This window comes from Lolium perenne, chromosome 1, assembly GCF_019359855.2.
Source record: "Lolium perenne isolate Kyuss_39 chromosome 1, Kyuss_2.0, whole genome shotgun sequence".
Classification (NCBI taxonomy): Eukaryota; Viridiplantae; Streptophyta; class Magnoliopsida; order Poales; family Poaceae; genus Lolium; species Lolium perenne.
Window position 1 is genome coordinate 64,750,662 of NC_067244.2, and position 5,855 is coordinate 64,756,516.

Sequence of the window (5,855 nt, forward strand, 5' to 3'; positions counted from 1 at the left end):
TATGCATGTTCGTCTTGTCTGAAGTAAGAGCGGTTTTCACAATCAAATGGTTTGAGTATGCATACTGTTAGAGAAGAACATTGGGCCGCTAACTAAAGCCATGAATCATGGTGGAAGTTTCAGTTTGGACATAAAACATCAATCTCTTATGAGAATATTAACTGTTGTTGAATGCTTAAGCATTAAAAGAGGAGTCCATTATCTGTTGTCTATGTTGTCCCGGTATGGGTGTCTAAGTTGAAGAATGATCAAAAGCGAGAAATCCAATGCGAACTTTCTCCTTAGACCCTTGTACAGGCGGCATAGAGGTACCCCTTTGTGACACTTGGTTGAAACATATGTTATGCAATGATGATCAGTGTTAACCCAAGCTAATTAGGACAATGTGCGGGCACTATTAGTACACTATGCATGAGGCTTGCAACTTGTAAGATATAATTTACATGATACATATGCTTTATTACTACCGTTGACAAAATTGTTTCATGTTTTCAAAATAAAAGCTCTAGCACAAATATAGCAATCGATGCTTTCCTCTTTGAAGGACCTTTCTTTTACTTTTATGTTGAGTCAGTTCACCTATCTCTCTCCACCTCAAGAAGCAAACACTTGCGTGAATTGTGCATTGATTCCTACATACTTGCATATTGCATTTGTTATATTACTCTATGTTGACAAATATCCATGAGATATACATGTTATAAGTTGAAAGCAACCGCTGAAACTTAATCTTCCTTTGTGTTGCTTCAATACCTTTACTTTGATTTATTGCTTTATGAGTTAACTCTTATGCAAGACTTATTGATGCTTGTCTTGAAGTACTATTCATGAAAAGTCTTTGCTTTATGATTCATTTGTTTACTCATGTCATTACCATTGTTTTGATCGCTGCATTCATTACATATGCTTACAATAGTATGATCAAGGTTATGATGGCATGTCACTCCAGAAATTATCTTTGTTATCGTTTACCTACTCGAGGGCGAGTAGGAACTAAGCTTGGGGATGCTGATACGTCTCCGACGTATCGATAATTTCTTATGTTCCATGCCACATTATTGATGATATCTACATGTTTTATACACATTATATGTCGTATTTATGCATTTTCCGGCACTAACCTATTAACGAGATGCCGAAGAGCCAGTTGCTGTTTTTTGCTGTTTTTGGTTTCAGAAATCCTAGTAAGGAAATATTCTCGGAATTGGACGAAATCAACGCCCAGGGTCCTATTTTTGCACGAAGCTTCCAGAAGACCGAGGGGGAAAGGAAGTGGGGCCACGAGGCGCCGCCACACTAGGGCGGCGTGGCCCAGGCCTTGGCCGCGCGGCCCTAGCGTGTGGGGCCCTCGTGTGGCCCCCCGCGTTGCCCTTCCGCCTACTTAAAGCCTTCGTCGCAAAACCCTCTGTACCGAGAGCCACGATACGGAAAACCTTACTGAGACGCCGCCGCCAATCCCATCTCGGGGGATTCAGGAGATCGCCTCCGGCACCCTGCCGGAGAGGGGAATCATCTCCCGGAGGACTCTTCACCGCCATGGTTGCCTCCGGAGTGATGAGTGAGTAGTTCACCCCTGGACTATGGGTCCATAGCAGTAGCTAGATGGTCGTCTTCTCCTTATGTGCTTCATTGTCGGATCTTGTGAGCTGCCTAACATGATCAAGTTCATCTATCTGTAATTCTATATGTTGTGTTTGTCGGGATCTCCGATGGATAGAGAATACTATGTTATGGTGATTATCAATCTATTACCTATGTGTTGTTTATGATCTTGCATGCTCTCCGTTATTAGTAGAGGCTCTGGCCAAGTTTTTGCTCTTAACTCCAAGAGGGAGTATTTATGCTCGATAGTGGGTTCATGCCTCCATTAAATCTGGGACAGTGACAGAAAGTTCTAAGGTTGTGGATGTGCTGTTTCCACTAGGGATAAAACATTGATGCTATGTCCAAGGATGTAGTTATTGATTACATTACGCACCATACTTAATGCAATTGTCTGTTGTTTGCAACTTAATACTGGAAGGGGTTCGGATGATAACCTGAAGGTGGACTTTTTAGGCATAGATGCATGCTGGATAGCGGTCTATGTACTTTGTCGTAATGCCCAATTAAATCTCACAATACTTATCATATCATGTATGTGCATTGTCATGCCCTCTCTATTTGTCAATTGCCCGACTGTAATTTGTTCACCCAACATGCTATTTATCTTATGGGAGAGACACCTCTAGTGAACTGTGGACCCCGGTCCTATTCTTTACATCGCATACAATCTACTGCAATTGTTCTTTACTATTTTCTGCAAACAATCATCTTCCACACAATACGGTTAATCCTTTGTTACAGCAAGCCGGTGAGATTGACAACCTCACTGTTTTGTTGGGGCAAAGTACTTTGGTTGTGTTGTGCAGGTTCCATGTTGGCGCCGGAATCCCTAGTGTTGCGCCGCACTACATCCCGCCGCCATCAACCTTCAATGTGCATCTTGGCTCCTCCTGGTTCGATAAACCTTGGTTTCTTTCTGAGGGAAAACTTGCTACTGTCTGCATCACACCTTCCTCTTGGGGTTCCCAACGGACGTGTGTCAACTGCACGCATCACCGCCCCCAAAGTGATGGACATAAAAGTACCTCCAGCAGCTAAACCCAATAGGTTCCGCAAAGAAAAATTCAGTCCTGCATAAAAGGTTTGGATGATCATCCAAGTAGTTAGTCCATGGGTAGGGCAATTCTTTACCAAAGATTTCATTCTTTCCCATGCTTGGGCAACATGTTCATTATCCAATTGCTTAAAATTCATAATGCCACTTCTCAAAGATATAATTTTAGCGGGAGGATAATATCTACCAATGAAAGCATCTTTACATTTAGTCCATGAATCAATACTATTCTTAGGCAAAGATAGCAACAAATCTTTAGCTCTTCCTCTTAAGGAGAAAGGAAACAATTTCAGTTTTATAATGTCACCATCTATATCCTTATACTTTTGCATTTCACAAAGTTCAACAAAATTATTAAGATGGGCAGCAGCATCATCAGAACTAACACCAGAAAATTGCTCTCTCATAACAAGATTTAGTAAAGCAGGTTTAACTTCATAGAATTCTGCTGTAGTAGCAGGTGGAGCAATAGGTGTGCATAGGAAATCATTATTATTGGTGCTAGTGAAGTCACACAACTTAGTATTCTCAGGAGTACCCATTTTAGCAGTAATAAAAACAAGTAAAGCAAACTATTTTTTTGTGTGTTTTGATATAAAGAAAGCAAACAAAACAGAAAATAAAATAAAGTAAAGCAAGACAATAACAAAGTAAAGAGATTGGAAGTGAGAGACTCCCCTTGCAGCGTGTCTTGATCTCCCCGGCAACGGCGCCAGAAAAAGAGCTTGATAACGCGTGAAGCACACGTCCGTTGGGAACCCCAAGAGGAAGGTGTGATGCGTACAGCAGCAAGTTTTCCCTCAGTAAGAAACCAAGGTTATCAAACCAGTAGGAGATGAAGACCACGTGAAGGTTGTTGGTGGAGGAGTGTAGTGCGGCGCAACACCAGGGATTCCGGCGCCAACGTGGAACCTGCACAACACAATCAAAATACTTTGCCCCAACTTAACAGTGAGGTTGTCAATCTCACCGGCTTGCTGTAAACAAAGGATTAAACGTATGGTGTGGAGAATGATGTTTGCTTGTGAAGAGCAACAGAGAACAGAGTTTACAGTTGATTGTATTTCAGATGTAAAAGAATGGACCGGGGTCCACAGTTCACTAGTGGTGTCTCTCCAATAAGATAAATAGCATGTTGGGTGAACAAATTACAGTTGGGCAATTGACAAATAGAGATGCACATACATATCATGATGACTACTATGAGATTTAATCAGGGCATTACGACAAAGTACATAGACCGCTATCCAGCATGCATCTATGCCTAAAAAGTCCACCTTCGGGTTAGCATCCGCACCCCTTCCAGTATTAAGTTGCAAACAACAGACAATTGCATTAAGTATGGTGCGTAATGTAATCAACACAAATATCCTTAGACAAAGCATTGATGTTTTATCCCTAGTGGCAATAGCACATCCACAACCTTAGAACTTTCATCCTGTCCTGCATTCAATGGAGGCATGAACCCACTATCGAGCATAAATACTCCCTCTTGGAGTCACAAGTATCAACTTGGCCAGAGCCTCTACTAGCAACGGAGAGCATGCAAGATCATAAACAACACATATATGATAGATCAATAATCAACTTGACATAGTATTCCATATTCATCGGATCCCAACAAACGCAACATGTAGCATTAAAAATAGACGATCTTGATCATGATAGGCAGCTCACAAGATCTAAACATGATAGCACAAGAGGAGAAGACAACCATCTAGCTACTGCTATGAACCCATAGTCCAAGGATGAACTACTCACGCATCAGTCCGGAGGCGGGCATGGTGATGTAGAGCCCTTCGGTGATGATTCCCCTCTCCGGCAGGGTGCCAGAGGCGATCTCCTGAATCCCCCGAGATGGGATTGGCGCCAGCGGCATCTCTGGAAATTTTTCCGTATCGTGGCTCTCGGTAATAGGGTTTTCACGGCGGAGAGTTGCCCTTCCGCCTACTTAAACTCTCCGTCGCGAAAACCCTATTACCGAGAGCCACGATACGGAAAAAGTTCCAGAGACGCCGCCGCCGCCAATCCCATCTCGGGGGATTCAGGAGATCGCCTCCGGCACCCTGCCGGAGAGGGGAATCATCACCGGAGGGTTCTACATCACCATGCCCACCTCCGGACTGATGCGTGAGTAGTTCATCCTTGGACTATGGGTCCATAGCAGTAGCTAGATGGTTGTCTTCTCCTCTTGTGCTATCATGTTTAGATCTTGTGAGCTGCCTATCATGATCAAGATCGTCTATTTTTAATGCTACATGTTGCATTTGTTGGGATCCGATGAATATGGAATACTATGTCAAGTTGATTATTGATCTATCATATATGTGTTGTTTATGATCTTGCATGCTCTCCGTTGCTAGTAGAGGCTCTGGCCAAGTTGATACTTGTGACTCCAAGAGGGAGTATTTATGCTCGATAGTGGGTTCATGCTGATGGCGTGTAACTCACACGTTCGTTGGGAACCCCAAGAGGAAGGTATGATGCGCACAGCAGCAAGTTTTCCCTCAGAAAGAAACCAAGGTTTATCGAACCAGGAGGAGCCAAGAAGCACGTTGAAGGTTGATGGCGGCGGGATGAAGTGCGGCGCAACACCAGGGATTCCGGCGCCAACGTGGAACCTGCACAACACAACCAAAGTACTTTGCCCCAACGAAACAGTGAGGTTGTCAATCTCACCGGCTTGCTGTAACAAAGGATTAGATGTATAGTGTGGATGATGATTGTTTGCAGAAAATAGTAGAACAAGATTGCAAAGAGATTGTATTTCAGTATAGAGAATTGGACCGGGGTCCACAGTTCACTAGAGGTGTCTCTCCCATAAGATAAACAGCATGTTGGGTGAACAAATTACAGTTGGGCAATTGACAAATAAAGAGGGCATGACCATGCACATACATATTATGATGAGTATTGTGAGATTTAATTGGGCATTACGATAAAGTACATAGACCGCTATCCAGCATGCATCTATGCCTAAAAAGTCCACCTTCAGGGTTATCATCCGAACCCCTCCAGTATTAAGTTGCTAACAACAGACAATTGCATTAAGTATTGCGCGTAATGTAATCAGTAACTACATCCTTGAACATAGCACTAATGTTTTATCCCTAGTGGCAACAGCACATCCATAATCTTAGAGATTTCTGTCACTTCCCCAGATTCACGGAGACATGAACCCACTATCGAGCATAAA